Source organism: Saimiri boliviensis, chromosome 6 (assembly GCF_048565385.1).
Source record: "Saimiri boliviensis isolate mSaiBol1 chromosome 6, mSaiBol1.pri, whole genome shotgun sequence".
NCBI classification, from domain to species: domain Eukaryota; kingdom Metazoa; phylum Chordata; class Mammalia; order Primates; family Cebidae; genus Saimiri; species Saimiri boliviensis.
In genome coordinates, this window is record NC_133454.1 from 3,776,256 (window position 1) to 3,803,772 (window position 27,517).

A 27,517-nucleotide genomic window follows, 5' to 3' on the forward strand; every position below is an offset into this window, starting at 1 on the left:
GCTGTATCTTGGAAAATAATACAAATACACCCGCAAGCTGTGTTATTTCCAAAAATAAAAATGCAACCCTTAGCATTATTTTGGAAAATAATACAAATACACCCCCAAGCTGTGTTATTCACGAAAATACAAATACAACCCTTAGAAGTATCCTGGAAAATAATACATATACACCCCCAATCTGTGTTATTTTCAAAACTACAAATACAACCCTTAGCTGCATCTTGGAAAATAAAAAAAATACACACGAAAGCTGTGTTATTTTCAAAAATACAAATACAACCCTTAGTTGTATCTTGAAAAATAATACAAATACACCCCCAAACTGTGTTATTTTCAAAAATACAAATACAACCCTTAGCAGTATCTTGGAAAATAATACAAATACACCCCCAAGCTGTGTTTTTTTCAAAAATACAAATACATCCCTTAGCTGTATCTTGGAAAATAATACATATACACCCGAAACTGTGTTATTTTCATAAATATAACACTTACCTTTATCTTGGAAAGTAATACATATACACCAAAAAGCTGTGTTATTTTCAAAAATACAAATAAAACCCTTAGCTCTACCTTGGCAAACAATACAAATACACAATCAATCTTTGTTATTTTAGAAAATACAAATAAAACTCTTAGCTGTATCTTCGAAAATAATACAAATACATCCCCAAGCTGTGTTATTTTCGAAAATACAAATACAACCCTTAGCCGTATCTTTGAAAATGATACAAATACTCCCCCAAGCTGTGTTATTTTCAAAAATAAATATACAACCCTTTGCTGTATCTAGAAAAATGATAGAAATACACCCCCAAACTGTGTTATTTTCAAAAACACAAACACAACCCTTAGCAGTATCTTGTAAAATAATACAAATACACCCCCAAGGTGTGTTATTTTAAAAAATACAAATACAACATTTATCTCTATCTAGGAAAATAATACAAATACACCACAAAGCTGTGTTTTTTTCCAAAATACCAATACAACCCTTAGCTGTATCTTGGAAAATAATACAAATACATCCCCAAGCTGTGTTATTTTCAAAAATAAAAATACATCCCTTAGCTGTATCTTGGAAAATAATACAAATACACCCCCAAGCTGTGTTATTTTCAAAAATACAAATACAACCCTTATTTGTATGTTGGAAAATAATACAAATACACCCACAAGTTGTGTTATTTTAAAAAATACAAATACAACCCTTATCTATATATTGAAAATAATTCAAATACAACCCCAAGCTGTGTTATTGTCAAAAATACAAATACAACCCTTAGCTGTATGTTGTAAAGTAATACAAATACACTCCGAAGCGGTGTTATTTTCAAAAATACAAATACAACCCTTAGCAGTATCTTGGAAAATAGTACAAATACACCCCCAAGCTGTGTTATTTTCAAAAATACAAATACAACCCTTAGCTGTATCTCGGAAAATAGTACAAATACACCCCCAAGCTGTGTTATTTTCAAAAATACAAAAATACCGAACTTAGCCGTAATTCAGAAAATAAGACAAATACACCCCCAAGCTGTGTTAATTTCAAAAATACAAATACAACCCTTAGCTGTATCTCGGAAAATAATATAAATACACCCCCATTCTGTGTTATTTTCAAAAATACAAATACAACCCTTAGATGTATTTTGGAATATAATACAAATACAACCAGAAGCTGTGTTATTTTCAAAAATACAAATACAACCCTTAGCTGTATTTCGGAAAATAATACAAACACACACCCAAGCGGTGTTATTTCCAAAAATACAAATACAACACTTAGCTGTATCACGGAAAATAATGCAAATACACCCCCAAGCTCTGTTATTGTCAAAAATACAAAAACAACAATTAAATGTATCTTGGAAAAGAATACAAATACAACCCCAAGGTGTGTTGTTTTCAAAAACACAAATATAACCCTTAGCTGTATCTCAGAAAATAATACAAATACACCCCCAAACAGTGTTATTTTCAAAAATACAAATACATCCCTTAGCTGAATGTCGGAAAATAATACATATACACCCCCAAGTTGTGTTATTTTCAAAAATACAAATACAACCCTTAGCTATATCTAGGAATATAACACAAATACACCCCCAAGCTGTGTTATTTTCAAAAATACAAATACAACCCTTAGCTGTACCTCGGAAAATAATACACATACACACCAAAGCTGTGTTATTTTCAAAAATAAAAATACACCCCTTAGCTGTAACTTTGAAAATAATACAAAGACACCCCCAAGCTGTATTATTTTCAAAAATAAAAATACAACCCTTAGCTCTAACTTGGAAAATAATACAAATACACCCCCAAGCTGTGTTATTTTCAAAAATAAAAATACAACCCTTAGCTGAATCTCGGAAAATAATACAAATACACCCACAAGCTCTGTTATTTTCCAAAATACAAATACAACCCTTAGTTCTATCTCGGAAAATAATGCAAATACACACCCAAGCTGTGTTATTTTCAAAAATACAAATACAACCCAAAGCTGTATCTCAGAAAATAATACAAATACACCCCCAAACGGTTTTATAGTCAAAAATACAAATACAACCCTTAGCTGTATCTAGGAATATAATACAAATACACCCCCAAGCTGTGTTATTTTCAAAAATACAAATGCAACCCTTAGCTGTATGTCAGAAAATATTACAAATACACCCTCAAACTATGGTATTTTCAAAAATATAAATTCAACCCTTAGCTGTATCTCGTAAAATAATGCAAATACACCCCCAAGCTGTGTTATTTTCAAAAATACAGATACAAACCTTAGCTGTATCTCGCAAAATAATACAAAAACACACCCAAGCTGTTTTATAGTCAAAAATACATATACAACATTTATCTGTAAGTCGGAAAATAATACAAATTCACCCCCAAGCTGTGTTATTTCCAAAAATACAAATACAACACTTAGCTGTATCTCGGAAAATAATGCAAATACACCCCCAAGCTCTGTTATTGTCAAAAATACAAATACAACAATTAACTGTATCTTGGAAAAGAATACAAATACAACCCCAAGGTGTGTTATTTTCAAAAACACAAACACAACCCTTAGCTGTATCTCAGAAAATAATACAAATACACCACCAAACGGTGTTATTTTCAAAAATACAAATACAACCCTTAGCTTAATCAAGGAAAATAATACAAATAAACCCCCAAGTTGTGTTATTTTCAAAAATTCAAATACAACACTTAGCGGTATCTCGGAAAATAATAAAAATACACCCCCAAGGTGTGATATTTCAAAAATACAAAAACAACCCTTAGCTGTATCTCGGAAAATAATACAAATACACCCCAAAGCTGTGTCATTTTCAAAAATAAAAATACAACCCTTAGCTGTATCTTTGAAAATAATACAAAGACACCCCCAAGCTGTGTTATTTTCAAAAATAAAAATACAACCCTTAGCTCTAACTTGGAAAATAATACAAATACACCCCCAAGCTGTGTTATTTTCAAAAATACAAATACAACCCTTAGCTGTATGTCAGAAAATATTACAAATACACCCTAAAGCTGTGGTATTTTCAAAAATACAAATTCAACCCTTAGCTGTATCTTGGAAAATAATACAAATACACCCCCAAGCTGTGTTATTTTCCAAAAGACAAATACAACCCTTACCTGTATGTTTCAAAATAATACAAATACACACTCTAGCCGTGTTATTTTCAAAAATAAAAATAGAACCCTTAGCTGTATCTCAGAAAATAATACAAATAAACCCCCAATCTGTGTTATTTTCAAAAATACAAATACAACCCTTAGCTGTATCTCGGAAAATAATACAAAAACACCCACAAGCTGTGTTATTTTCAGAAATACAAATTCAACCCTTAGCTGTATCTCGCAAAAAAATACAAATACGCACCCTAGCTCTTTTATAGTCAAAAATACATATACACCTTTAGCTGTAACTCTGAAAATAATACAAATACATACGCAAGCTGTGTTATTGTCAGAAATACAGATAAAACCCTAAGCTGTATCTCGAAAAATTATACAAATACACCCCCAAGCTGTGTTATTTTCAAAAATACAGATACAACCCTTAGCTGTATCTCGCAAAATAATACAAATACACACCCAAGCTGTTTTACAGTCAAAAATACATATACAACCTTTATCTATAACTCGGAAAATAATACAAATACACACCCAAGCTGTGTTATTGTCAAAAATACAGATACAACCCTTAGCTGTATCTCGTAAAATAATACAAATAAACCCCCAAACTGTGTTATTGTCAAAAATACAAATACAACAATTAGCTGTATCTCGTAAAGTAATACAAATACACACCCAAGCTGTGTTACTGTCAAAAATACAGATACAACCCTTAGCTGCATCTCGGAAAATAATTCAAAAACACACCCAATCACTGTTATTTTCAAAAATACAAGTACAACCCTTAGCTGTATCTCGGAAAATAACACAAATACACACCCAAGCGGTGTTATTTTCAAAAATACAAATATAACCCTTAGCTGTATCTCAGAAAATAATACAAATACACACCCAAGCTGTGTTATTTTCAAAAATTCATATACGACCCTTAGCACTATCTCGGAAAATAATACAAATACCCCCCCAAGCTGTGTTATTTTCAAAAATACAAATACAACCCTTAGCTGTATCTCAGAAAATAATACAAATACACCCCCAAGCAGTTTTTTTTCAAAAATACAAATACAACCCTTAGCTGTATCGTGGAAAATAATACAAATACAACCGCACGGTGTCTTATTTTCAAATATACCAATACAACCCTTAGCTGTATCTCAGAAAATAATACAAACACACACCCAAGCTGTGTTATTTTTAAAAATAAAAATAAAAACCTTAGCTGTATCTCGTAAAATAATACAAATACACCCCCAAGCTGTGTTATTTTCAAAAACACAAATACAACCCTTAGCTGTATCTCGGAAAATAATACAAATACACCCACAAGCTGTGTTATTTTCAAAAATAAAAATATAACCCTTAGCTGTATATCGGAAAATACTGCAAATACACGCCCAAACTGTGTTATTGTCAAAAATACATATACAACCCTTATCTCTATCTCTAAAAATAATACACATAAACCCCAAGTTTTGTTATTGTCAAAAATACAGATAGAACCCTTAGTTGTATCTTTGAAAATAATACTAATACAACCCAAAGCTGTGTTATTGTCAGGAATACAAATACATCCCTTAGCTGTATCTTGGAAAATAATACAAATACACCCCCAAGCTGGGTTATTGTCAAAAATACAAATACAAACATTAGCTGTATCTTGAAAAATAATTCAAATACACCCACAAGCTGTGTTATTGTCACAAATACAAATAAAACCCATAGCTGTATCTTGGAAAATAATACAAATACACCCCCAAGCTGTGTTATTGTCAAAAATACAAAGAGAATCCTTAGCTGCATCTTGGAAAATAATATAAATACACCCCCTAGCTGTGTTATTGTCAAAAATACAAATACAACCCTTAGCTGTATCTTGGAAAATAATACAAATACACCCCCAAGCTGTGATATTGTCAAAAATACAAATACAACGATTAACTGTATGTTGGAAAATAATACAAAAACACTCACAAGCTGTGTTATTGTCAAAAATACAAATACTACCCTTAGCTCTATCTCTGAAAACAATACACATACACCTCCAAGCTGTGTTATTGTCAAAAATACAGATACAACCCTTAGCTGTATCTTTGAAAATAATACAAATACACCCCAAAGCTGTGTTTTTGTCAGGAATACAAATACATCACTTAGCTGTATCTTGGAAAATAATACAAATACACCCCCAAACTGTGTTATTTTGAAAAATACAAATACAACTCTTAACTGTTTTTTGGAAAATAATACAAATACTCCCCCAAGATTTGTTATTGTGAAAAATACAAATACAACGCTTAGCTGTGTCTAGAAAAGTAATACAAATAGACTCCCAAGCTGTGTTATTTTCAAAAATACAAAAATTCAGCCCTTAGCCGTAATTCGGTAAATAATACAAATAAACCCACAAGCTGTGTTATTTTCAAAAATACAAATACATCCCTTAGCTCTATCTTGGAACATAATACAAATACACCCCCAAGCTGTGCTTGTCAAAAATACAAATACAACCCTTAGCTGTATCTCGGAAAATAATACAAATACACCCCCAGTCTGTGTTATTTTCAAAAATACAAATACAACCCTTAGCTGTATCTTGGAATATAATACAAATACAACCCGAAGCTGTGTTATTTTCAAAAATACAAATACAACCCTTAGCTGTATCTTGGAAAATAATACAAATACACCACCAAGCTGTGTTTTTTTCAAAAATACAATAACAACCCTTAGCCGTATGTCAGAAAATAATACAAATACACCCCCAAGCTGTGTTATTTTCAAAAATACAAATTCAACCCTTAGCTGTATCTCAGAAAATAGTACAAACACACCCCCAAGCTGTGTTATTTTCAAAAATACAAATACAACCCTTAGCTGTATATTTGAAAATAATACAAATACACCCACAAGTTGTGTAATTTTCAAAAATAAAAATACAACCCTTACCTGTATCTCGGAAAATAATACAAATACACCCCCAAGCTGTGTTATTCTCAAAAATAGATATAAAACCCTTAGCTGTATCTCGGAAAATAATACAAATACACCCCCAAGCTGTGTGATTTTCAAAAATACAAATACAACCCTTAGCTGTACCTAGGAAAATACTACAAATACACCCCCAAGCCGTGTTATTGTCAAAAATACAAATTAAACCCTTAGCTGTATCTCGGAAAATAATACAAATACACCCCAAAGCAGTGTTATTTTCAAAAATACAGAAATACAGAACTTAGTCGTAATTCAGAAAATAAGACTAATAAAAACCCAAGCTGTGTTAATTTCAAAAATACAAACAAAACCCTTAGCTCTATCTCGGAAAATAATACAAATACATCCCCAAGCTGTGTTAGTTTCAAAAATATATATATAACCCTTAGCTGTATCTTGGAAAATAATACAAATACAACCCCAAACTGTGTTATTTTCAAAAATACAAATAAAACCCTTAGCTGTATTTGGGAAAATATTACAAATACATCCACAAGCTGTGTTATTTTCAAAAATACAAATACAACACTTAGCTGTATCACGGAAAATAATGCAAATACACCCCCAAGCTCTGTTATTGTCAAAAATACAAAAACAACAATTAACTGTATCTTGGAAAAGAATACAAATACAACCCCAAGGTGTGTTATTTTCAAAAACACAAATATAACCCTTAGCTGTATCTCAGAAAATAATACAAATACACCCACAAACGGTGTTATTTTCAAAAATACAAATACATCCCTTAGCTGAATGTCGGAAAATAATACAAATACACCTTCAAGTTGTGTTATTTTCAAAAACACAAATACAACCCTTAGCGGTATCTCGGAAAAAAATACAAATACACCCCCAAACGGTTTTATTTTCAAAAATACAAATACAAAACTTAGCTATATCTAGGAATATAATACAAATACACCCCCAAGCTGTGTTATTTTCAAAAATACAAATACAACCCTTAGCTGTATCTCGGAAAATAATACACATACACCCCAAAGCTGTGTTATTTTCAAAAATAAAAATACACCCCTTAGCTGTATCTTTGAAAATAATACAAAGACACCCCCAAGCTGTATTATTTTCAAAAATTAAAATACAACCCTTAGCTCTAACTTGGAAAATAATACAAATACACCCCAAAGCTGTGTTATTTTCAAAAATACAAATACAACCCTTAGCTGAATATCAGAAAATAATACAAATACACCCACAAGCTCTGTTATTTTCCAAAATACAAATACAACACTTAGTTCTATCTCGGAAAATAATACAAATACACACCCAAGCTGTGTTATTTTCAAAAATACAAATACAACCCATAGCTGTATCTCAGAAAATAATACAAATACACCCCCAAACGGTTTTATTTTCCAAAAAACAAATACAACCCTTAGCTGTATCTAGGAATATAATACAAATACACCCTCAAGCTGTGTTATTTTCAAAAATACAAATGCAACCCTTAGCTGTATGTCAGAAAATATTACAAATACACCCTCAAACTGTGGTATTTTCAAAAATACAAATTCAACCATTAGCTTTATCTCGTAAAATAATAAAAATACACCCCAAAGCTGTGTTATTTTCAAAAATACAAATACAACCCTTAGCTGTATCTTTGAAAATAATACAAATATACACTCTAGCTGTGTTATTTTCAAAAATAAAAATAGAACCCTTAGCTGTATCTCGGAAAATAATACAAATAAACCCCCAAGCTGTGTTATTTTCAAAAATACAAATACAACCCTTAGTTGTATCTTGGAAAATAATACAAAAACACCCACAAGCTGTGTTATTTTCAGAAATACAAATTCAACCCTTAGCTGTATCTCGCAAATAAATACAAATACGCACCCAAGCTCTTTTATAGCCAAAAATACATATACAACCTTTAGCTGTAACTCGGAAAATAATACAAATACACACGCAAGCTGTGTTATTGTCAAAAATACAGATAAAACCCTAAGCTGTATCTCGGAAAATTATACAAATACACCCCCAAGCTGTGTTATTTTCAATAATACAGATACAACCCTTAGCTGTATCTTGCAAACTAAAACAAATACACCCCCAAGCTGTGTTAATTTCAAAAATACAAATACAACCCTTAGCTTTATCTCGGAAAATAATACAAATACACCCACAGTCTGTGTTATTTTCAAAAATAGAAATAAAACCCTTAGCTGTATCTCACAAAATAATACAAATACACACCCAAGCTGTTTTATAGTCAAAAATAACTTAGCTGTAACTCGGAAAATAATACAAATACACACCCAAGCTGTGTTATTGTCAAAAATACAGAAACAACCCTTAACTGTGTCTCGTAAAACAATACAAATAAACCCGCAAGCTCTGATATTGTAAAAAATAAAGATACAACCCTTAGCTGTATCTCGGAAAATAATACAAATACACCCCAAAGCTGTGTTATTTTCAAAAATACAAATACAACCCTTAGCTGTATATCGGAAACTAATACAAATACACCACCAAGCTGTATAATTTTCAAAAATACAAATACAACCCATAGATGTATCTTGGAAAATAATACAAATACAACCCGAACCTGTGTTATTTTCAAAAATACAAATACAACCCTTAGCTTTATCTCGGAAAATAATACAAATACACCACCAAGCTGTGTTATTTTCAAAAATACAATTACAACCCTTAGCCGTATGTCAGAAAATAATACAAATACACCCCCAAGCTGTGTTATTTTCAAAAATACAAATTCAACCCTTAGCTGTATCTCGGAAAATAGTACAAATACACCCCCAAGCTGTGGTATTTTCAAAAATACAAATACAACCCTTTGCTGCATCTTTGAAAATAATACAAATACACCCACAAGTTGTGTTATTTTCAAAAATAAAAATACAACCCTTAGTTGTATCTCGGAAAATAATACAAATACACCCACAAGCTGTGTTATTTACAAAAATAGAAATACAACCCTTAGCTGTATCTCGGAAAATAATACAAATACACCCGCAAGCTGTGTTACTTTCAGAAATAGAAATAAAACCCTTAGCTGTATCTCGGAAAATAATACAAACACACACCCAAGCGGTGTTATTTCCAAAAATACAAATACAACACTTAGCTGTATCACGGAAAATAATGCAAATACACCCCCAAGCTCTGTTATTGTCAAAAATACAAAAACAACAATTAAATGTATCTTGGAAAAGAATACAAATACAACCCCAAGGTGTGTTGTTTTCAAAAACACAAATATAACCCTTAGCTGTATCTCAGAAAATAATACAAATACACCCCCAAACGGTGTTATTTTCAAAAATACAAATACATCCCTTAGCTGAATGTCGGAAAATAATACAAATACACCCCAAGTTGTGTTATTTTCAAAAATACAAATACAACCCGTAGCTATATCTAGGAATATAATACAAATACACCCCCAAGCTGTGTTATTTCCAAAAATACAAATACAACCCTTAGCTGTACCTCGGAAAATAATACACATACACACCAAAGCTGTGTTATTTTCAAAAATAAAAATACACCCTTTAGCTGTATCTTTGAAAATAATACAAAGACACCCCCAAGCTGTATTATTTTCAAAAATAAAAATACAACCCTTAGCTCTAACTTGGAAAATAATACAAATACACCCCCAAGCTGTGTTATTTTCAAAAATAAAAATACAACCCTTAACTGTATCTCGGAAATTAATACAAATACACCCACAAGCTCTGTTATTTTCCAAAATACAAATACAACCCTTAGTTCTATCTCGGAAAATAATACAAATACACACCCAAGCTGTGTTATTTTCAAAAATACAAATACAACCCAAAGCTGTATCTCAGAAAATAATACAAATACACCCCCAAACGGTTTTATAGTCAAAAATACAAATACAACCCTTAGCTGTATCTAGGAATATAATACAAATACACCCCCAAGCTGTGTTATTTTCAAAAATACAAATGCAACCCTTAGCTGTATGTCAGAAAATATTACAAATACACCCTCAAACTATGGTATTTTCAAAAATACAAATTCAACCCTTAGCTGTATCTCGTAAAATAATACAAATACACCCCCAAGCTGTGTTATTTTCAAAAATACAGATACAACCCTTAGCTGTATCTCGCAAAATAATACAAATACACACGCAAGCTGTTTTATAGTCAAAAATACATATACAACATTTATCTGTAAGTCGGAAAATAATACAAATTCACCCCCAAGCTGTGTTATTTCCAAAAATACAAATACAACACTTAGCTGTATCTCGGAAAATAATGCAAATACACCCCCAAGCTCTGTTATTGTCAAAAATACAAATACAACAATTAACTGTATCTTGGAAAAGAATACAAATACAACCCCAAGGTGTGTTATTTTCAAAAACACAAATACAACCCTTAGCTGTATCTCAGAAAATAATACAAATACACCACCAAACGGTGTTATTTTCAAAAATACAAATACAACCCTTAGCTTAATCTCGGAAAATAATACAAATAAACCCCCAAGTTGTGTTATTTTCAAAAATTCAAATACAACCCTTAGCGGTATCTCGCAAAATAATAAAAATACACCCCCAAGGTGTGATATTTCAAAAATACAAAAACTACCCTTAGCTGTATCTCGGAAAATAATACAAATACACCCCAAAGCTGTGTCATTTTCAAAAATAAAAATACAACCCTTAGCTGTATCTTTGAAAATAATACAAAGACACCCCCAAGCTGTGTTATTTTCAAAAATAAAAATACAACCCTTAGCTCTAACTTGGAAAATAATACAAATACACCCCCAAGCTGTGTTATTTTCAAAAATACAAATACAACCCTTAGCTGTATGTCAGAAAATATTACAAATACACCCTAAATCTGTGGTATTTTCAAAAATACAAATTCAACCCTTAGCTGTATCTCGGAAAATAATACAAATACACCCCCAAGCTGTGTTATTTTCCAAAAGACAAATACAACCCTTACCTGTATGTTACAAAATAATACAAATACACACTCTAGCTGTGTTATTTTCAAAAATAAAAATAGAGCCCTTAGCTGTATCTCGGAAAATAATACAAATAAACCCCCAAGCTGTGTTATTTTCAAAAATACAAATACAACCCTTAGCTGTATCTCGGAAAATAATACAAAAACACCCACAAGCCGTGTTATTTTCAGAAATACAAATTCAACCCTTAGCTGTATCTCGCAAAAAAATACAAATACGCACCCTAGCTCTTTTATAGTCAAAAATACATACACAACCTTTAGCTGTAACTCGGAAAATAATACAAATACACACGCAAGCTGTGTTATTGTCAGAAATACAGATAAAACCCTAAGCTGTATCTCGGAAAATTATACAAATACACCCCCAAGCTGTGTTATTTTCAAAAATACAGATACAACCCTTAGCTGTATCTCGCAAAATAATACAAATACACACCCAAGCTGTTTTACAGTCAAAAATACATATACAACCTTTATCTATAACTCGGAAAATAATACAAATACACACCCAAGCTGTGTTATTGTCAAAAATACAGATACAACCCTTAGCTGTATCTCGTAAAATAATACAAACAAACCCCCAAACTGTGTTATTGTCAAAAATACAAATACAACAATTAGCTGTATCTCGTAAAGTAATACAAATACACACCCAAGCTGTGTTACTGTCAAAAATACAGATACAACCCTTAGCTGCATCTCGGAAAATAATTCAAAAACACACCCAATCACTGTTATTTTCAAAAATACAAGTACAACCCTTAGCTGTATCTCGGAAAATAACACAAATACACACCCAAGCGGTGTTATTTTCAAAAATACAAATATAACCCTTAGCTGTATCTCAGAAAATAATACAAATACACACCCAAGCTGTGTTATTTTCAAAAATTCATATACGACCCTTAGCACTATCTCGGAAAATAATACAAATACCCCCCCAAGCTGTGTTATTTTCAAAAATACAAATACAACCCTTAGCTGTATCTCAGAAAATAATACAAATACACCCCCAGCTGTGTTATTTTCAAAAATACAAATACAACCCTTAGCTGTATCGTGGAAAATAATACAAATACAACCGCACGGTGTCTTATTTTCAAATATACCAATACAACCCTTAGCTGTATCTCAGAAAATAATACAAACACACACCCAAGCTGTGTTATTTTCAAAAATAAAAATAAAAACCTTAGCTGTATCTCGGAAAATAATACAAATACACACCCAAGCTGTGTTATTTTCAAAAACACAAATACAACCCTTAGCTGTATCTCGGAAAATAATACAAATACACCCACAAGCTGTGTTATTTTCAAAAATAAAAATATAACCCTTAGCTGTATATCGGAAAATAATACAAATACACGCCCAAACTGTGTTATTGTCAAAAATACATATACAACCCTTATGTCTATCTCTGAAAATAATACACATAAACCCCAAGTTTTGTTATTGTCAAAAATACAGATAGAACCCTTAGTTGTATCTTTGAAAATAATACTAATACAACCCAAAGCTGTGTTATTGTCAGGAATACAAATACATCCCTTAGCTGTATCTTGGAAAATAATACAAATACACCCCCAAGCTGGGTTATTGTCAAAAATACAAATACAACCATTAGCTGTATCTTGGAAAATAATACAAATACACCCGCAAGCTGTGTTATTTCCAAAAATACAAATACAACCCTTAGCAGTATCTTGGAAAATAATACAAATACTCCCCCAAGCTGTGTTATTGACGAAAATACAAATACAACCCTTAGCTGTATCTTGGAAAATAAAACAAATACACCCCGAAGCTGGGTTATTTTCAAAAATACAAATACAACCCTTAGCTGTATTTTTGAAAATAACATAAATACACCCCCAAGCTGTGTTACTGTCAAAAATACAAATACAACCCTTAGCTGTATCTTGGAAAATAATACAAATACACCCCCAATCTGTGTTATTGTCAAAAATACAAATACAACCCTTAGCTGTATCTTGGAAAATAATACAAATACACATCCAAACTGTGTTCTTTTCAAAAATACAAATACAAACCTTAACTGTATCTTGGAAAATAATACAAATACACCCCAAGCTGTGTTATTGTCAAAAATACAAATACAACAATTAGCTGTATCTTGGAAAATAATACAAAGACACCCGCAAGCTGTGTTATTTCCAAAAATACAAATGCAACCCTTAGCAGTATCTTGGAAAATAATACAAATAAACCCCCAATCTGTGTTACTGACGAAAATACAAATACAACCCTCAGAAGTATCTTGGAAAATAATACAAATACACCCCCAATCTGTGTTATTTTCAAAAATAATAATACAACCCTTACCTGTATGTTGGAAAATAAAACAAATACACCCGAAAGGTGTGTTATTTTCAAAAATACAAATACAACCCGTAGCTGTATCATGGAAAATAATACAAATACACCCCCAAGCTGGGTTATTTTCAAAAATACAAATACAACCCTTAGCAGTATCTTGGAAAATAATACAAATACACCCCCAAGCTGAGTTATTTTCAAAAATACAAATACAACCCTTAGCTGTATCTTGGAAAATAATACAATACACCCCCAAGCTTTGTTATTTTCAAAAATACAAATAGAACCCTTAGCTGTATTTTTGAAAATAACATAAATACACCCCCAAGCTCTGTTATTGTCAAAAATACAAATACAACGCTTAGCTTTATCTTTGAAAATAATACAAATACACCCCCAAGCTGTGTTATTGTCAAAAATACAAATAAAACCCTTAGCTGTATCTTGGAAAATAATACAAATACACCCCCAAGCTGTATTATTTTCAAAAATACAAATACATCCCTTAGCTGTATCTTGCAAAATAATACATATACACCCAGAACTGTGTTATTTTCAAAAATACAACACTTACCTGTATCTTGGAAAATAATACATATACACCCAAAAGCTGTGTTATTTTCAAAAATACAAATAAAACCCTGAGCTCTAGCTTGGGAAATAATACAAATACACACCCAATCTTTGTTATTTTAAAAAAAATACAAATATAACCCTTATCCGTATCTTTGAAAATGATACAAATACTCCCCCAAGCTGTGTTATTTTCAAAAATAAAAATAAAACCCTTCGCTGTATCTAGAAAAATGATACAAATACACCCACAAGCTGTGTTATTTTCAAAAATATAAATACAACCCTTATCTGTATCTTGGAAAATAATAAAAATACACCCCCAAGCTGTGTTATTTTCCAAAATACCAATATATCCCTTAGCTGTATCTTGGAAAATAATACAAATACATCCCCAAGCAGTGTTATTTTCAAAAATACCAATATATCCCTTTGCTGTATTTTGGAAAATAATAAAAATACACCCCCAAGCTGTGTTATTTTCGAAAATACAAGTACAACCCTTATCTCTATCTCTGAAAATAATACACATAAACCCCCAAGTTTTGTTATTGTCAAAAATACAGATAGAACCCTTAGTTGTATCTTTGAAAATAATACTAATACAACCAAAAGCTGTGTTATTGTCAGGAATACAAATACATCCCTTAGCTGTATCTTGGAAAATAATACAAATACACCCCCAAGCTGGGTTATTGTCAAAAATACAAATACAACCATTAGCTGTATCTTGAAAAATAATTCAAATACACCCACAAGCTGTGTTATTGTCACAAATACAAATAAAACCCATAGCTGTATCTTGGAAAATAATACAAATACACCCCCAAGCTGTGTTATTGTCAAAAATACAAATACAACAATTAGCTGTATCTCGTAAAGTAATACAAATACACACCCAAGCTGTGTTACTGTCAAAAATACAGATACAACCCTTAGCTGCATCTCGGAAAATAATTCAAAAACACACCCAATCACTGTTATTTTCAAAAATACAAGTACAACCCTTAGCTGTATCTCGGAAAATAACACAAATACACACCCAAGCGGTGTTATTTTCAAAAATACAAATATAACCCTTAGCTGTATCTCAGAAAATAATACAAATACACACCCAAGCTGTGTTATTTTCAGAAATTCATATACGACCCTTAGCACTATCTCGGAAAATAATACAAATACCCCCCCAAGCTGTGTTATTTTCAAAAATACAAATACAACCCTTAGCTGTATCTCGGAAAATAATACAAATACACCCCCAAGCTGTGTTATTTTCAAAAATACAAATACAACCCTTAGCTGTATCTTGGAAAATAATACAAATACAACCGCACGGTGTCTTATTTTCAAATATACCAATACAACCCTTAGCTGTATCTCGGAAAATAATACAAACACACATCCAATCTGTGTTATTTTCAAAAATAAAAATAAAAACCTTAGCTGTATATCGGAAAATAATACAAATACACGCCCAAACTGTGTTATTGTCAAAAATACATATACAACCCTTATGTCTATCTCTGAAAATAATACACATAAACCCCCAAGTTTTGTTATTGTCAAAAATACAGATAGAACCCTTAGTTGTATCTTTGAAAATAATACTAATACAACCCAAAGCTGTGTTATTGTCAGGAATACAAATACATCCCTTAGCTGTATCTTGGAAAATAATACAAATACACCCCCAAGCTGGGTTATTGTCAAAAATACCAATACAACCATTAGCTGTATCTTGGAAAATAATTCAAATACACCCACAAGCTGTGTTATTGTCACAAATACAAATAAAACCCATAGCTGTATCTTGGAAAATAATACAAATACACCCCCAAGCTGTGTTATTGTCAAAAATACAAAGAGAATCCTTAGCTGTATCTTGGAAAATAATATAAATACACCCCCTAGCTGTGTTATTGTCAAAAATACAAATACAACCCTTAGCTGTATCTTGGAAAATAATACAAATACACCCCCAAGCTGTGATATTGTCAAATATACAAATACAACGATTAACTGTATGTTGGAAAATAATACAAAAACACTCACAAGCTGTGTTATTGTCAAAAATACAAATACTACCCTTAGCTCTATCTCTGAAAACAATACACATACACCTCCAAGCTGTGTTATTGTCAAAAATACAGATACAACCCTTAGCTGTATCTTTGAAAATAATACAAATACACCCCAAAGCTGTGTTTTTGTCAGGAATACAAATACATCACTTAGCTGTATCTTGGAAAATAATACAAATACACCCCCAAACTGTGTTATTTTGAAAAATACAAATACAACTCTTAACTGTTTTTTGGAAAATAATACAAACACTCCCCCAAGATTTGTTATTGTGAAAAATACAAATACAACGCTTAGCTGTGTCTAGAAAAGTAATACAAATAGACTCCCAAGCTGTGTTATTTTCAAAAATACAAAAATTCAGCCCTTAGCCGTAATTCGGAAAATAATACAAATACACCCACAAGCTGTGTTATTTTCAAAAATACAAATACATCCCTTAGCTCTATCTTGGAACATAATACAAATACACCCCCAAGCTGTGCTTGTCAAAAATACAAATACAACCCTTAGCTGTATCTCGGAAAATAATACAAATACACCCCCAGTCTGTGTTATTTTCAAAAATACAAATACAACCCTTAGCTGTATCTTGGAATATAATACAAATACAACCCGAAGCTGTGTTATTTTCAAAAATACAAATACAACCCTTAGCTGTATCTTGGAAAATAATACAAATACACCACCAAGCTGTGTTTTTTTCAAAAATACAATAACAACCCTTAGCCGTATGTCAGAAAATAATACAAATACACCCCCAAGCTGTGTTATTTTCAAAAATACAAATTCAACCCTTAGCTGTATCTCAGAAAATAGTACAAACACACCCCCAAGCTGTGTTATTTTCAAAAATACAAATACAACCCTTAGCTGTATATTTGAAAATAATACAAATACACCCACAAGTTGTGTAATTTTCAAAAATAAAAATACAACCCTTACCTGTATCTCGGAAAATAATACAAATACACCCCCAAGCTGTGTTATTCTCAAAAATAGATATAAAACCCTTAGCTGTATCTCGGAAAATAATACAAATACACCCCCAAGCTGTGTGATTTTCAAAAATACAAATACAACCCTTAGCTGTACCTAGGAAAATACTACAAATACACCCCCAAGCCGTGTTATTGTCAAAAATACAAATTAAACCCTTAGCTGTATCTCGGAAAATAATACAAATACACCCCAAAGCAGTGTTATTTTCAAAAATACAGAAATACAGAACTTAGTCGTAATTCAGAAAATAAGACTAATAAAAACCCAAGCTGTGTTAATTTCAAAAATACAAACAAAACCCTTAGCTCTATCTCGGAAAATAATACAAATACATCCCCAAGCTGTGTTAGTTTCAAAAATATATATATAACCCTTAGCTGTATCTTGGAAAATAATACAAATACAACCCCAAACTGTGTTATTTTCAAAAATACAAATAAAACCCTTAGCTGTATTTGGGAAAATATTACAAATACATCCACAAGCTGTGTTATTTTCAAAAATACAAATACAACACTTAGCTGTATCACGGAAAATAATGCAAATACACCCCCAAGCTCTGTTATTGTCAAAAATACAAAAACAACAATTAACTGTATCTTGGAAAAGAATACAAATACAACCCCAAGGTGTGTTATTTTCAAAAACACAAATATAACCCTTAGCTGTATCTCAGAAAATAATACAAATACACCCACAAACGGTGTTATTTTCAAAAATACAAATACATCCCTTAGCTGAATGTCGGAAAATAATACAAATACACCTTCAAGTTGTGTTATTTTCAAAAACACAAATACAACCCTTAGCGGTATCTCGGAAAAAAATACAAATACACCCCCAAACGGTTTTATTTTCAAAAATACAAATACAAAACTTAGCTATATCTAGGAATATAATACAAATACACCCCCAAGCTGTGTTATTTTCAAAAATACAAATACAACCCTTAGCTGTATCTCGGAAAATAATACACATACACCCCAAAGCTGTGTTATTTTCAAAAATAAAAATACACCCCTTAGCTGTATCTTTGAAAATAATACAAAGACACCCCCAAGCTGTATTATTTTCAAAAATTAAAATACAACCCTTAGCTCTAACTTGGAAAATAATACAAATACACCCCAAAGCTGTGTTATTTTCAAAAATACAAATACAACCCTTAGCTGAATATCAGAAAATAATACAAATACACCCACAAGCTCTGTTATTTTCCAAAATACAAATACAACACTTAGTTCTATCTCGGAAAATAATACAAATACACACCCAAGCTGTGTTATTTTCAAAAATACAAATACAACCCATAGCTGTATCTCAGAAAATAATACAAATACACCCCCAAACGGTTTTATTTTCCAAAAAACAAATACAACCCTTAGCTGTATCTAGGAATATAATACAAATACACCCTCAAGCTGTGTTATTTTCAAAAATACAAATGCAACCCTTAGCTGTATGTCAGAAAATATTACAAATACACCCTCAAACTGTGGTATTTTCAAAAATACAAATTCAACCATTAGCTTTATCTCGTAAAATAATAAAAATACACCCCAAAGCTGTGTTATTTTCAAAAATACAAATACAACCCTTAGCTGTATCTTTGAAAATAATACAAATATACACTCTAGCTGTGTTATTTTCAAAAATAAAAATAGAACCCTTAGCTGTATCTCGGAAAATAATACAAATAAACCCCCAAGCTGTGTTATTTTCAAAAATACAAATACAACCCTTAGTTGTATCTTGGAAAATAATACAAAAACACCCACAAGCTGTGTTATTTTCAGAAATACAAATTCAACCCTTAGCTGTATCTCGCAAATAAATACAAATACGCACCCAAGCTCTTTTATAGCCAAAAATACATATACAACCTTTAGCTGTAACTCGGAAAATAATACAAATACACACGCAAGCTGTGTTATTGTCAAAAATACAGATAAAACCCTAAGCTGTATCTCGGAAAATTATACAAATACACCCCCAAGCTGTGTTATTTTCAATAATACAGATACAACCCTTAGCTGTATCTTGCAAACTAAAACAAATACACCCCCAAGCTGTGTTAATTTCAAAAATACAAATACAACCCTTAGCTTTATCTCGGAAAATAATACAAATACACCCACAGTCTGTGTTATTTTCAAAAATAGAAATAAAACCCTTAGCTGTATCTCACAAAATAATACAAATACACACCCAAGCTGTTTTATAGTCAAAAATAACTTAGCTGTAACTCGGAAAATAATACAAATACACACCCAAGCTGTGTTATTGTCAAAAATACAGAAACAACCCTTAACTGTGTCTCGTAAAACAATACAAATAAACCCGCAAGCTCTGATATTGTAAAAAATAAAGATACAACCCTTAGCTGTATCTCGGAAAATAATACAAATACACCCCAAAGCTGTGTTATTTTCAAAAATACAAATACAACCCTTAGCTGTATATCGGAAACTAATACAAATACACCACCAAGCTGTATAATTTTCAAAAATACAAATACAACCCATAGATGTATCTTGGAAAATAATACAAATACAACCCGAACCTGTGTTATTTTCAAAAATACAAATACAACCCTTAGCTTTATCTCGGAAAATAATACAAATACACCACCAAGCTGTGTTATTTTCAAAAATACAATTACAACCCTTAGCCGTATGTCAGAAAATAATACAAATACACCCCCAAGCTGTGTTATTTTCAAAAATACAAATTCAACCCTTAGCTGTATCTCGGAAAATAGTACAAATACACCCCCAAGCTGTGGTATTTTCAAAAATACAAATACAACCCTTTGCTGCATCTTTGAAAATAATACAAATACACCCACAAGTTGTGTTATTTTCAAAAATAAAAATACAACCCTTAGTTGTATCTCGGAAAATAATACAAATACACCCACAAGCTGTGTTATTTACAAAAATAGAAATACAACCCTTAGCTGTATCTCGGAAAATAATACAAATACACCCGCAAGCTGTGTTACTTTCAGAAATAGAAATAAAACCCTTAGCTGTATCTCGGAAAATAATACAAACACACACCCAAGCGGTGTTATTTCCAAAAATACAAATACAACACTTAGCTGTATCACGGAAAATAATGCAAATACACCCCCAAGCTCTGTTATTGTCAAAAATACAAAAACAACAATTAAATGTATCTTGGAAAAGAATACAAATACAACCCCAAGGTGTGTTGTTTTCAAAAACACAAATATAACCCTTAGCTGTATCTCAGAAAATAATACAAATACACCCCCAAACGGTGTTATTTTCAAAAATACAAATACATCCCTTAGCTGAATGTCGGAAAATAATACAAATACACCCCAAGTTGTGTTATTTTCAAAAATACAAATACAACCCGTAGCTATATCTAGGAATATAATACAAATACACCCCCAAGCTGTGTTATTTCCAAAAATACAAATACAACCCTTAGCTGTACCTCGGAAAATAATACACATACACACCAAAGCTGTGTTATTTTCAAAAATAAAAATACACCCTTTAGCTGTATCTTTGAAAATAATACAAAGACACCCCCAAGCTGTATTATTTTCAAAAATAAAAATACAACCCTTAGCTCTAACTTGGAAAATAATACAAATACACCCCCAAGCTGTGTTATTTTCAAAAATAAAAATACAACCCTTAACTGTATCTCAGAAATTAATACAAATACACCCACAAGCTCTGTTATTTTCCAAAATACAAATACAACCCTTAGTTCTATCTCGGAAAATAATACAAATACACACCCAAGCTGTGTTATTTTCAAAAATACAAATACAACCCAAAGCTGTATCTCAGAAAATAATACAAATACACCCCCAAACGGTTTTATAGTCAAAAATACAAATACAACCCTTAGCTGTATCTAGGAATATAATACAAATACACCCCCAAGCTGTGTTATTTTCAAAAATACAAATGCAACCCTTAGCTGTATGTCAGAAAATATTACAAATACACCCTCAAACTATGGTATTTTCAAAAATACAAATTCAACCCTTAGCTGTATCTCGTAAAATAATACAAATACACCCCCAAGCTGTGTTATTTTCAAAAATACAGATACAACCCTTAGCTGTATCTCGCAAAATAATACAAATACACACGCAAGCTGTTTTATAGTCAAAAATACATATACAACATTTATCTGTAAGTCGGAAAATAATACAAATTCACCCCCAAGCTGTGTTATTTCCAAAAATACAAATACAACACTTAGCTGTATCTCGGAAAATAATGCAAATACACCCCCAAGCTCTGTTATTGTCAAAAATACAAATACAACAATTAACTGTATCTTGGAAAAGAATACAAATACAACCCCAAGGTGTGTTATTTTCAAAAACACAAATACAACCCTTAGCTGTATCTCAGAAAATAATACAAATACACCACCAAACAGTGTTATTTTCAAAAATACAAATACAACCCTTAGCTTAATCTCGGAAAATAATACAAATAAACCCCCAAGTTGTGTTATTTTCAAAAATTCAAATACAACCCTTAGCGGTATCTCGCAAAATAATAAAAATACACCCCCAAGGTGTGATATTTCAAAAATACAAAAACTACCCTTAGCTGTATCTCGGAAAATAATACAAATACACCCCAAAGCTGTGTCATTTTCAAAAATAAAAATACAACCCTTAGCTGTATCTTTGAAAATAATACAAAGACACCCCCAAGCTGTGTTATTTTCAAAAATAAAAATACAACCCTTAGCTCTAACTTGGAAAATAATACAAATACACCCCCAAGCTGTGTTATTTTCAAAAATACAAATACAACCCTTAGCTGTATGTCAGAAAATATTACAAATACACCCTAAATCTGTGGTATTTTCAAAAATACAAATTCAACCCTTAGCTGTATCTCGGAAAATAATACAAATACACCCCCAAGCTGTGTTATTTTCCAAAAGACAAATACAACCCTTACCTGTATGTTACAAAATAATACAAATACACACTCTAGCTGTGTTATTTTCAAAAATAAAAATAGAGCCCTTAGCTGTATCTCGGAAAATAATACAAATAAACCCCCAAGCTGTGTTATTTTCAAAAATACAAATACAACCCTTAGCTGTATCTCGGAAAATAATACAAAAACACCCACAAGCCGTGTTATTTTCAGAAATACAAATTCAACCCTTAGCTGTATCTCGCAAAAAAATACAAATACGCACCCTAGCTCTTTTATAGTCAAAAATACATACACAACCTTTAGCTGTAACTCGGAAAATAATACAAATACACACGCAAGCTGTGTTATTGTCAGAAATACAGATAAAACCCTAAGCTGTATCTCGGAAAATTATACAAATACACCCCCAAGCTGTGTTATTTTCAAAAATACAGATACAACCCTTAGCTGTATCTCGCAAAATAATACAAATACACACCCAAGCTGTTTTACAGTCAAAAATACATATACAACCTTTATCTATAACTCGGAAAATAATACAAATACACACCCAAGCTGTGTTATTGTCAAAAATACAGATACAACCCTTAGCTGTATCTCGTAAAATAATACAAACAAACCCCCAAACTGTGTTATTGTCAAAAATACAAATACAACAATTAGCTGTATCTCGTAAAGTAATACAAATACACACCCAAGCTGTGTTACTGTCAAAAATACAGATACAACCCTTAGCTGCATCTCGGAAAATAATTCAAAAACACACCCAATCACTGTTATTTTCAAAAATACAAGTACAACCCTTAGCTGTATCTCGGAAAATAACACAAATACACACCCAAGCGGTGTTATTTTCAAAAATACAAATATAACCCTTAGCTGTATCTCAGAAAATAATACAAATACACACCCAAGCTGTGTTATTTTCAAAAATTCATATACGACCCTTAGCACTATCTCGGAAAATAATACAAATACCCCCCCAAGCTGTGTTATTTTCAAAAATACAAATACAACCCTTAGCTGTATCTCAGAAAATAATACAAATACACCCCCAGCTGTGTTATTTTCAAAAATACAAATACAACCCTTAGCTGTATCGTGGAAAATAATACAAATACAACCGCACGGTGTCTTATTTTCAAATATACCAATACAACCCTTAGCTGTATCTCAGAAAATAATACAAACACACACCCAAGCTGTGTTATTTTCAAAAATAAAAATAAAAACCTTAGCTGTATCTCGGAAAATAATACAAATACACACCCAAGCTGTGTTATTTTCAAAAACACAAATACAACCCTTAGCTGTATCTCGGAAAATAATACAAATACACCCACAAGCTGTGTTATTTTCAAAAATAAAAATATAACCCTTAGCTGTATATCGGAAAATAATACAAATACACGCCCAAACTGTGTTATTGTCAAAAATACATATACAACCCTTATGTCTATCTCTGAAAATAATACACATAAACCCCAAGTTTTGTTATTGTCAAAAATACAGATAGAACCCTTAGTTGTATCTTTGAAAATAATACTAATACAACCCAAAGCTGTGTTATTGTCAGGAATACAAATACATCCCTTAGCTGTATCTTGGAAAATAATACAAATACACCCCCAAGCTGGGTTATTGTCAAAAATACAAATACAACCATTAGCTGTATCTTGGAAAATAATACAAATACACCCGCAAGCTGTGTTATTTCCAAAAATACAAATACAACCCTTAGCAGTATCTTGGAAAATAATACAAATACTCCCCCAAGCTGTGTTATTGACGAAAATACAAATACAACCCTTAGCTGTATCTTGGAAAATAAAACAAATACACCCCGAAGCTGGGTTATTTTCAAAAATACAAATACAACCCTTAGCTGTATTTTTGAAAATAACATAAATACACCCCCAAGCTGTGTTACTGTCAAAAATACAAATACAACCCTTAGCTGTATCTTGGAAAATAATACAAATACACCCCCAATCTGTGTTATTGTCAAAAATACAAATACAACCCTTAGCTGTATCTTGGAAAATAATACAAATACACATCCAAACTGTGTTCTTTTCAAAAATACAAATACAAACCTTAACTGTATCTTGGAAAATAATACAAATACACCCCAAGCTGTGTTATTGTCAAAAATACAAATACAACAATTAGCTGTATCTTGGAAAATAATACAAAGACACCCGCAAGCTGTGTTATTTCCAAAAATACAAATGCAACCCTTAGCAGTATCTTGGAAAATAATACAAATAAACCCCCAATCTGTGTTACTGACGAAAATACAAATACAACCCTCAGAAGTATCTTGGAAAATAATACAAATACACCCCCAATCTGTGTTATTTTCAAAAATAATAATACAACCCTTACCTGTATGTTGGAAAATAAAACAAATACACCCGAAAGGTGTGTTATTTTCAAAAATACAAATACAACCCGTAGCTGTATCATGGAAAATAATACAAATACACCCCCAAGCTGGGTTATTTTCAAAAATACAAATACAACCCTTAGCAGTATCTTGGAAAATAATACAAATACACCCCCAAGCTGAGTTATTTTCAAAAATACAAATACAACCCTTAGCTGTATCTTGGAAAATAATACAATACACCCCCAAGCTTTGTTATTTTCAAAAATACAAATAGAACCCTTAGCTGTATTTTTGAAAATAACATAAATACACCCCCAAGCTCTGTTATTGTCAAAAATACAAATACAACGCTTAGCTTTATCTTTGAAAATAATACAAATACACCCCCAAGCTGTGTTATTGTCAAAAATACAAATAAAACCCTTAGCTGTATCTTGGAAAATAATACAAATACACCCCCAAGCTGTATTATTTTCAAAAATACAAATACATCCCTTAGCTGTATCTTGCAAAATAATACATATACACCCAGAACTGTGTTATTTTCAAAAATACAACACTTACCTGTATCTTGGAAAATAATACATATACACCCAAAAGCTGTGTTATTTTCAAAAATACAAATAAAACCCTGAGCTCTAGCTTGGGAAATAATACAAATACACACCCAATCTTTGTTATTTTTAAAAAAATACAAATATAACCCTTATCCGTATCTTTGAAAATGATACAAATACTCCCCCAAGCTGTGTTATTTTCAAAAATAAAAATAAAACCCTTCGCTGTATCTAGAAAAATGATACAAATACACCCACAAGCTGTGTTATTTTCAAAAATATAAATACAACCCTTATCTGTATCTTGGAAAATAATAAAAATACACCCCCAAGCTGTGTTATTTTCCAAAATACCAATATATCCCTTAGCTGTATCTTGGAAAATAATACAAATACATCCCCAAGCAGTGTTATTTTCAAAAATACCAATATATCCCTTTGCTGTATTTTGGAAAATAATAAAAATACACCCCCAAGCTGTGTTATTTTCGAAAATACAAGTACAACCCTTATCTCTATCTCTGAAAATAATACACATAAACCCCCAAGTTTTGTTATTGTCAAAAATACAGATAGAACCCTTAGTTGTATCTTTGAAAATAATACTAATACAACCAAAAGCTGTGTTATTGTCAGGAATACAAATACATCCCTTAGCTGTATCTTGGAAAATAATACAAATACACCCCCAAGCTGGGTTATTGTCAAAAATACAAATACAACCATTAGCTGTATCTTGAAAAATAATTCAAATACACCCACAAGCTGTGTTATTGTCACAAATACAAATAAAACCCATAGCTGTATCTTGGAAAATAATACAAATACACCCCCAAGCTGTGTTATTGTCAAAAATACAAATACAACAATTAGCTGTATCTCGTAAAGTAATACAAATACACACCCAAGCTGTGTTACTGTCAAAAATACAGATACAACCCTTAGCTGCATCTCGGAAAATAATTCAAAAACACACCCAATCACTGTTATTTTCAAAAATACAAGTACAACCCTTAGCTGTATCTCGGAAAATAACACAAATACACACCCAAGCGGTGTTATTTTCAAAAATACAAATATAACCCTTAGCTGTATCTCAGAAAATAATACAAATACACACCCAAGCTGTGTTATTTTCAGAAATTCATATACGACCCTTAGCACTATCTCGGAAAATAATACAAATACCCCCCCAAGCTGTGTTATTTTCAAAAATACAAATACAACCCTTAGCTGTATCTCGGAAAATAATACAAATACACCCCCAAGCTGTGTTATTTTCAAAAATACAAATACAACCCTTAGCTGTATCTTGGAAAATAATACAAATACAACCGCACGGTGTCTTATTTTCAAATATACCAATACAACCCTTAGCTGTATCTCGGAAAATAATACAAACACACATCCAATCTGTGTTATTTTCAAAAATAAAAATAAAAACCTTAGCTGTATATCGGAAAATAATACAAATACACGCCCAAACTGTGTTATTGTCAAAAATACATATACAACCCTTATGTCTATCTCTGAAAATAATACACATAAACCCCCAAGTTTTGTTATTGTCAAAAATACAGATAGAACCCTTAGTTGTATCTTTGAAAATAATACTAATACAACCCAAAGCTGTGTTATTGTCAGGAATACAAATACATCCCTTAGCTGTATCTTGGAAAATAATACAAATACACCCCCAAGCTGGGTTATTGTCAAAAATACCAATACAACCATTAGCTGTATCTTGGAAAATAATTCAAATACACCCACAAGCTGTGTTATTGTCACAAATACAAATAAAACCCATAGCTGTATCTTGGAAAATAATACAAATACACCCCCAAGCTGTGTTATTGTCAAAAATACAAAGAGAATCCTTAGCTGTATCTTGGAAAATAATATAAATACACCCCCTAGCTGTGTTATTGTCAAAAATACAAA